The 10,189-nt window shown below is 41.5% G+C and overlaps 1 pseudogene; it reads left to right on the forward strand.

The window, feature by feature from the left end:
- The first annotated feature begins 1,047 nt into the window (after window positions 1–1,047).
- On the forward strand, window positions 1,048–4,426 carry LOC139577494 (E3 ubiquitin/ISG15 ligase TRIM25-like; annotated as a pseudogene).
- The last annotated feature ends 5,763 nt before the right edge of the window (window positions 4,427–10,189 follow it).

The raw sequence follows: 10,189 nt of genomic DNA on the forward strand, positions 1-10,189 counted from the left end.
AAACACGTTTGGTGTTCACCAAAAGGCATGTGGGAGACTCCCCAAACATATGGAAGCATGTACTCTGGTAATCATGATCAATCTGGCCATCAAGGAAAACGCTATGTCTGGCACAAACCCAACACCTCTAATTACCCCGAGAACACCATCCAGTGAAGCATGGTGGTGGCAGCATCATGCTGTGGGGATGTTTTTCATTGGGAGGGACTGGGAACTGGTCAGAATTGAAGGAATGATGGATGATGCTAAATACAGGGAAATTCTTGAGTGAAACCTGTTTCAGTCTTCCAGAGATTTGAGACTGGGACGGAGGTTCACCTTCCAGCAGGACAATGACTCAAAGCATACTGCTAAAGCAATACTCGAGTGGTTTAAGAAGAAACATTTAAATGTCTTGGAATGGCCTAGTCAAAGCCCAGACCTCAATCCAATTGAGAATCTGTGGTATGACTTAAAGATTGCTGTACACCAGCGGAACCCATCCAACTTGAAGGAGCTGGAGAAGATTTGCCTTGAAACATGGGAAAAAATCCCAGTGGCTAGATGTGCCAAGCTGATAGAGACATATCCCAAGGGACTTGCAGCTGTAATTACAGCAAAAGGTGGGTCTACAAAGTATTGACTTTGGGGGGTGAATAGTTATGCACGCTCCAGTTTACTGTTTTTTTCTCTTATCTCTTGTTTGTTTCACAATAACAAACAATTTGCATCTTCAAAGTGGTAGGCATGCTGTGTAAATCAAATGATACAACCCCCCCCATAAAATCTATTTTAATTTCAGGTTGTAAGGTAACAAAATAGGAAAAATGCCAAGGGGGGTGAATACTTTCGCAAGGCACTGTAGACGGCATTACAGGGCATTCAGAAGTTTTTCAGACACCTTGACTTTTTCCACATTTGGTTACATTAGTCTTTTTCTAAAATTGATTAAATAAAATGTAATAAGGAACTATAATTTAACCTAGGAACAAAAATCTTTGTCTCCTTCTCGACGTTGCATGCATTTCTCTCTCTCTCTGTCTCTCTCTCTCCCTCTAACCCCTCCCTCTCTCTAACCCCTCCCTCTCTCTAAACTCACCTATCTGGTAGAACCAGAAAGTCCATACCTCCCAAAAACTCTCTTCTGTGGAAACGAAACTGATCTGAGTCTCTGTGTCGTCTGTCTGTGTGAGAGTGAACAACCGTCAAAATGGCTCAGCAGGGAGTTCTGCTGGACCAGGACCAGTTCTGTTGTTCTGTCTGTCTGGATCTACTGAAGGAGCCGGTCACCATCCCCTGTGGACACAGTTACTGTTGGATCTGTATTGAGGGCTGCTGGGATCAGGATGTTCTGAAAGGGGTCTATAGCTGTCCTCAGTGCAGAGAGACCTTCACTCCAAGGCCTAATCTGAGGAAAAATAACATGTTGGCTGAGATGGTGGAAAAACTGAGGAAGACAGGACTCCAGGCTGCTCCCCCTCCTGCTCTGTGCTATGCTGGACCTGGAGATGTGGCGTGTGATTTCTGCACTGGGACCAGAAAGCAAAAAGCCCTCATGTCCTGTCTGGTGTGTCTGTCCTCTTACTGTGAGACTCACCTCCAATCTCACTATGAATCTCCTGCTTTCAAGAAGCACAAGCTGGTCAAAGCCACCGCACAACTACAGGAGAAGATCTGCTCTCATCATGACAAACTGCTGGAGGTTTACTGTCGTACCGATCAGCAGTGTATCTGTTATCAGTGTGTGATGGATGAACATAAAGGCCATGATACAGTGTCAGCTGCAGCAGAGAGGACTGAGAAACAGGTAAGACCAGAACAACTTGTTGGTGACTGTCTGATAAACAAAGAATTAAAGATACAGTAGGAACTAAATCTGTTTGAATATGAGAGAATTCAAATGAAATGGATCCACAAATATGAACACAAACCTTGAGTATATAGATATGTTAACCCAGATTCTTCAAATGTATCACCATTTTATAAAGTCTGTTAGGTTCTGAACAGATGGAGTAAAAACTCAAACCAAGTTGATTCACCCACTGGGTCATACAGCTGCAAAGACAATGTATGATTACACAAGAACATATATTATAACCTCCTACTAGGCAGGATCAACTCCTTACACATCTAGACAGCCAATACATCTCTGTTGCTAGGCAGGATCAACTCCTTACACATCTAGACAGCCAATACATCTCTGTTGCTAGGCAGGACCAACTCCTTACACATCTAGACAGCCAATACATCTCTGTTGCTAGGCAGGATCAACTCCTTACACATCTAGACAGCCAATACATCTCTGTTGCTAGGCAGGATCAACTCCTTACACATCTAGACAGCCAATACATCTCTGTTGCTAGGCAGGATCAACTCCTTACACATCTAGACAGCCAATACATCTCTGTTGCTAGGCAGGATCAACTCCTTACACATCTAGACAGCCAATACATCTCTGTTGCTAGGCAGGATCAACTCCTTACACATCTAGACAGCCAATACATCTCTGTTGCTAGGCAGGACCAACTCCTTACACATCTAGACAGCCAATACATCTCTGTTGCTAGGCAGGACCAACTCCTTACACATCTAGACAGCCAATACATCTCTGTTGCTAGGCAGGATCAACTCCTTACACATCTAGACAGCCAATACATCTCTGTTGCTAGGCAGGATCAACTCCTTACACATCTAGACAGCCAATACATATCTGTTGCTAGGCAGGATCAACTCCTTACACATCTAGACAGCCAATACATCTCTGTTGCTAGGCAGGATCAACTCCTTACACATCTAGACAGCCAATACATCTCTGTTGCTAGGCAGGATCAACTCCTTACACATCTAGACAGCCAATACATCTCTGTTGCTAGGCAGGACCAACTCCTTACACATCTAGACAGCCAATACATCTCTGTTGCTAGGCAGGACCAACTCCTTACACATCTAGACAGCCAATACATCTCTGTTGCTAGGCAGGACCATCTCCTTACACATCTAGACAGCCAATACATCTCTGTTGCTAGGCAGGAACTGAATTGGTTCCTCTCACTGGTGTAGTCATGGCCCTGTCTGATGCTTAAACCTTTGTGGGTTAGATAGGACTGTAGTAGGACGGTCGTTGTGGTGGCTTGACCTCGAGATGAATTATTCGCTCCTCCCTAGTTCTGCAGCTGGCCTGTCTTTTCATAGACTAACTAGACTGTTAAATTCCTGGCTCCTCCCTAGTTCTGCAGCTGGCCTGCCTTATCAGAGACTAACTAGACTGTTAAATTCCTGGCTCCTCCCTAGTTCTGCAGCTGGCCTGCCTTATCAGAGACTAACTAGACTGTTAAATTCCTGGCTCCTCCCTAGTTCTGCAGCTGGCCTGCCTTATCAGAGACTAACTAGTCTGTTGAATTCCTGACTCCTCTCTAGTTCTGTAGCTGGCCTGCCTTATCAGAGACTGAAACTAGTTGCCCTTTGTCTCCCTCTTTAGGAACATTGATATTCAACAATGACATGTTTGAACAGAATATTTCAGCACTTCCCCTTGTCTCTCTCAGTAACTTTCCATACACCCAGTTCCTATCCACCCTTCATTGACCCCAACATATATATTCCTTATACATGTAAAGTCATCAATACATTATAGTATTGTAACATGAATAAGTATATTTCTAGCTAGAATCCAACAAGTCAAACACCATTATCATTAGTTATTAAACACCATTATCATTCGTTATCAAACACCATTATCATTTGTTATCAAACACCATTATCATTCGTTATCAAACACCATTATCATTCGTTATCAAACACCCAATCAAACAGACTCTTCCTCAATATTTGTATCCCTATCTTCTATGGGTCCTATGTCACATGACTATACTGTTGATCTACTGGACTAATAAAGCTTGATAGCTCATTGAAGAGTGATTCTCCACAGAGGCAGCTGGGGATGAGTCAGCAGAAGGTCCAGCAGAGAGAGAAGGAGCTGAAGGAGCTCCAACAGGCTGTGGAGTCTTTCAAGGTGAGTATTGTTGACCAGAGGAGACACACCATTTCACTTCTCTCCTCCAGTCAGAGAGACAGAGAGAGAGAGGGGCCCCTATCCAATCCCACTGACCCCACTGTTGGGAACAGGCTGTCTGGACCCCTTTCAGAGAATAGACTGTTTAATGTAACTGACGGGATATGAACCCAGATCTACCGTGGGAGAAACCAACATCTTGACCATTACACCAAGAGGACATTCCCTATTGGACCGACACTGATTTAGAAGTAGCAGGCGGGGCTACCTCATCACATAACCATGAGTAACCATGACTGACTCATGTCCCCTATACATTAACATGGAGCTCTCTCTCTCTCTCAATTCAATTCAAAGATCTTTATTGGCATGGGAAACATATCTTTACTATGCCAAAGAAGTGAAGTAGATAATAAACAATCATGAATGAACAGTAAACATTACTCAACATTTATTTTCAAAAGAATAGAGACATTTCAAATGTTTTAATTCAAGTGCAAATAGAGTGAGTCGTGCGCCAGACTGAGTTCTGGAGGTGAAATGGAAATGAATGAGGGAGAGTTAAGTGAGGTAGAAGGTGTGGTGAAGAGTTCAGAACCAGAGAAGTATTTGGTCATACGAGATTTGACTTCAGAAGAGTTCCAGGGTGTGTTGAGTGGTGGTGTCCCGTCCTCCCAGGTCGTTGGCATGGTGCAGGAGCAGATAGGGTCAAAGTAGTGGAATGGGGTAGTGGGTTTTTAATGAGTGTAGGGTTAGTTGGCATGGTGCAGGAGCAGACAGGGTCAAAGTAGTGGAATGGGGTAGTGGGTTTTTAACGAGTGTAGGGTTAGTTGTCATGATGCAGGAGCAGATAGGGTCAAAGTAGTGGAATGGGGTAGTGGGTTTTTAATGAGTGTAGGGTTAGTTGGGATGGTGCAGGAGCAGATAGGGTCAAAGTAGTGGAATGGGGTAGTGGGTTTTTAACGAGTATAGGGTTAGTTGGAAGGGTGTTTTATTATTTGTATCAAAAAGTAAAATAGATTTATATTATTGTCCAGTTGGGGGCGGTAATGCAACTTATTGGATGCCAACCACCGTTAAACTCCAAAGAAGAAGAAATGTTATATTATGTCTATGTAGTGTTGTAACGATGTCTCTCTCTCTCATTCCATCACTTTCGTGGTAGTTGGTTGTGTGGGTCTCTGGTTATGAATGGGGTGCTGACAGACAATCTTTGATGGATATTTATAGAGCTCTGATCAGGACAACAATTGATTACAGGTGTATAGTTTATGGAACAGCATCAAAGACTTGTCTTCAGAAGCTGGACAGAATCCAGTATATAGCTTTAAGGATATGTATTGGTGCATTTAAATCAACATCTGTATGTGTCTTACTAGTGGAGGCAGGTGAGATGCCTTTGGATATACGGTGTAATAAATTGTCATTAGCTTATTGGGTTGAAAGCCTGTGAGGTTGAGCATCCCACTGCTACTGTTCTAGATGACTGTTGGGAATATACTAGTAGACAAGGCAGTGGTTTTGGTTGGACAGTTGTAGGTGTTAATGTTATTATGGAGAATTGAAAGAATGGGTGTAGTAGTGAGATTTTGCAGGGTCCCAGCACATTCAGGTGTGGAAGGAAATTAAATTGTAGACCAGTTATCTAAAAGAGCTTTGAAACAAGATATAATTGATATTAATGTTCCACTGGGTAGAGGTGAGGCCAAATGTAAGATCAGAGACATTTTGATAGATGTGTGGCAGAAGAGATGGGACTCTGAGCATAAGGGACAGCATTTATATGTCCTCTAAAGGTCGGTGGACCAAGATTCAAAGGTCAGATTAGGAAGGAAGAGGTGGTGTTTACTCGATTGTGTTTAGGACATTGTACATTGAACTGGTCCTTACATCTGGTTGGCAGCATGTGAATGGTTTGTGTCTGGAGGGTATGGTCAATGAAACGGTGGAGCATGTGTTGTTATATTGTTGTAAGGATGTTGAAGAGAGGGAAAGATTGAAGTGTAGGGTCATTGAGGTTAGACGGCATTGGGGGGGGGGGGGGTTGGAAGGGATTTGGGGGATGGGGGATGGTCTATTAGAAGTTAGTAGGACTCTTTTTTATTTTCTCAGGAGTTCTGAGTTAGGTAGGTGTCACGATCGTGTGGGGGAGAGACGGACCAAAACGCAGCATGTGGAAAATAAGCCATCTTCCCTTTTATTTTGAAGAAGGAAAAACAAAACAAAACATTTACAAACTATCAAAACAACAAACGACCGTGAAGCTATAAACGTAGTACACAGGCTACAAACGTTCAACATAGACAATTACCCACAACAAACTAAAGCCTATGGCTACCTTAAATATGGCTCCCAATCAGAGACAACAGAAATCAGCTGTCTCTAATTGGGAACCCATTCAGGCAACCATAGACTTTCCTAGACAACTACACCCAACATAGACACAGCTAGACACATACACTCAACACAAACCCATACACTACACCCAACACCCCCTTTACCATATAACCACCCAAAACCGACAAAACACAAAACATTCCCCCATGTCACACCCTGACCTAACTAAAATAATAAAGAAAACAAAGAATACTAAGGCCAGGGCGTGACAGTAGGAGGATTTAGAAATGGTGTAAACCGTGATTGAACACACTCCAGCACAGTAGGTGGCGCCATACACCTTTAACGTTGGTTTACGGACGGCCATTATATCATAGAAGAAGACGTTGGTCTGTGAGGGTTTTGTGGTTCCTGAGGAGGGCTACTATTCTTTTTTCTTTTGGTTTTCAAGTATTTTCTGAATGTATTCAAGCCAAAGCTAAAGCTACCCTAAACAATTCAATACATCAGTCAATATATTTTCTCTGTGATTTGTTGTTTTCCCGTCAACCGTTCCATCGCATCTTAACCGTGTTACCGGGTGGGCACTAGGACCCGGGGGAGGCTGCTGCTGCAGAGGCTGCTGCACCGCTAGTGACGTCAGTCCTACTTGTAGCTCATTGTGGTCTACGTCAGCTGTGGCTCGAGACTTCTAGCTAACGGTTAACGGAGAGGAAAAGACTCTGACAGGACACATTCATGTAGATAGGCTATGATGGCAATTTGTGGTAAGTTACAATAGAGAGAGAGACTTTTCACTACTGTAGACTTTGGTCATAATCAAAGCTTTGTTAAAACCTTTCACGAGCCTCTACCCCGGGTCCGGGAGCACCCCCCACCTCCCCCCCCCACACTGATTAGCATCGCTAGCATAGCGTCACAATTAAATAGTAGCATCTAAATATCATTCAATCACAAGTCCAAGACACCAAATGAAAGATACAGATCTTGTGATTCAAGCCATCATCTCTGATTTTTAAAATGTTTTACAGGGAAGACACAATATGTAAATCTATTAGCTAACCACGTTAGCAAAAATCACAATTTTTCTTTGTGCACCATTTTTTCTCAACACCAGTAGCTATCACCAATTCGGCTAAACTAAGATATTGATAGCCACTAACCAAGAAAAAACCTCATCAGATGACAGTCTGATAACATATTTATGGTATAGGATAGGTTTTGTTAGAAAAATGTGCATATTTCAGGTATAAATCACAGTTTACAATTGCACCCACCATCACAAATGGACTAGAATAAATACACAGAGCAACGTGTATTACCTAATTACTAATCATAAAACATTTCTTAAAAATACACAACTCACAGCAATGGAAAGACACAGATCTTGTGAATTCAGACAATATTTCAGATGTTCTAAGTGTTTTACAGCGAAAACACAATAAATCGTTATATTAGCATACCACATGTGCAAACGTTACCAGAGCATTGATTCAAGCCAAAGAGAGCGATAACGTAATCATCGCCAAAATATATTAATTTTTTCACTAACCTTCTCAGAATTCTTCCGATGACACTCCTGTAACATCATATTACAACATACATATACAGTTTGTTCGAAAATGTGCATATTTAGCCATAAAAAAACGTGGTTATACAATGACAATACTAGCAAAACTAGCCTGAAAATGTCGGTCGCCCTCTTTCACAGTGATCTTGTCTCATGGATATCTATTCATAAACTTGACTAAAAAAATATAAGTTGGACAGCTATCGAAAGACAAATTAGTTCTTTATGCAATCGCGGAATTACATTTCTAAAATTATCCTTACTGTGCAATACAGGGTTCGCCAAGCAAAGCTATAGCAAACAAGATGGCGGAACGTGCGTTTAACATTTTTCTACAGAACAACGATTTATCATCTTAAATATTTCTTACTATGAGGTGATCTTCCATCGGTATCTTGGGCAATGTATCCTTTCTTGGGTCTAATCTTCATTTGGTCGAAAGATGTCCTCTGTCCGTCGAAATGCCCACTAACGTTCGACCGGGACCCCGAAACGTGCCCGGTGCTTGAAAGTGCATAACAAAGCAATGCCTCAAAATCGCACTAAACGGATCTAAATTGCTATAAAACGGTTCAAATTAACTACCTTATGATGCTGTTAACCTCTAACGAGCCTCTACCCCGGGTCCGGGAGCACCCCCCACCCCCCCCCACACTGATTAGCATAGCTAGCATAGCTTCACAAGTAGATAGTAGCATCTAAATATCATTAAATCACAAGTCCAAGACACCAGATGAAAGATACAGATCTTGTGAATAAACCCATCATTTCTGTTTTTTTAAATGTTTTACAGGGAAGACACAATATGTAAATCTATTAGCTAACCACGTTAGCAAAATACACCATCTTTCTTTGTCCACCATTTTCTCTCTCCACCACTAGCTATCACCAATTCGGCTAAACTAAGATATTGATAGCCACAAACCAAGAAAACACTCATCAGATGACAGTCTGATAACATATTTATGGTATAGGATAGGTGTTGTTAGAAAAAAGTGCATATTTCAGGTAGAAATCACAGTTTACAATTGCACCGACCATCACAAATCGACTAGAATTACTAGATAGAGCAACGTGTATGACCAATTTACTCATCATAAAACATTTCATAAAAATAGACAAAGCATAGCAATGGAAAGACACAGTTCTTGTGATTTCAGACCATATTTCAGATTTTCTAAGCGTTTTTCAGCGAAAACACAATAAATCGATAAGTTAGCATACCACATGTGCAAACGTTACCAGAGCATCGATTCCAGCCAAAGAGCGCTATAACGTAATCACCGCCAAAATATATTAATTTTTTCACTAACCTTCTCAGAATTCTTCCGATGACACTCCTGTAACATCATTTTACAACATACATATACAGTTTGTTCGAAAATGTGCATATTTAGCCATACAAAACCGTGGTTACACAATGAAAATACTAGGAAATCAAGCCTCAAAATGTCTGACGTCATCTTTCAGAGTGATCTAGTTTAATTGAAAGCTAATCATATACTTGACTAAAAAATACAGGGTTGACAGGAATCGAAAGACAAATTAGTTCTTAATGCAACCGCTGACTTACATTTTTAAAATTATCCTTACTTTTCAATACAGGGTTCGCCAAGTGACGCGATAACAAACAAAATGGCGAAATATGCGTTTAAAATATTTCGACAGAACAACGATTTATCATATTAAATATTGCTTACTTTGAGCTGTTCTTCCATCAGATTCTTGGGCAATGTATCCTTTCTATGTTGTAATCTTCTTTTGGTCGATAGATGTCCTCTGTCCTTCGAAATATCCACTAACGATCGAACGGGACCCCAAAACGTGTCCAAAGTTTCAGAGTGCACAACAAACAAATTCCTCAAAATCGCACTAAACGGATATAAATTGCTATAAAACGGTTCAAATTAACTACATTATGATGTTTTTAACAACTATAACGACTAAAAACATGACCGGAGAAATATTACTCTCTAAACAACGATTTGGAAGGAGGCAGGTCTGATGTCCATGTTGCGCACGACGCAGGAAGAGAGCGGTACTTGCACGTTTTCGTTTTCGTGTTTTATAGTGGCTGTGATTGTGCAATCGATTCCATTCAAAACGTGATGACGTACAGACACCCAGAGGAAGACGTAGGCAGTGTCGGTTTCTTCATAGCATTCACTGTCGCCTTAAAAACAGACTCCAGATCAGGGGTAAAAATTTCTGAAATCTGACCCCTGTCATGAAAAGTGCTGTAGATATTGTTCTGTACCACTCAGAGACAAAATTCCAACGGCTATAGAAAC

This window comes from Salvelinus alpinus, chromosome 6 (assembly GCF_045679555.1).
Source record: "Salvelinus alpinus chromosome 6, SLU_Salpinus.1, whole genome shotgun sequence".
NCBI lineage: Eukaryota > Metazoa > Chordata > Actinopteri > Salmoniformes > Salmonidae > Salvelinus > Salvelinus alpinus.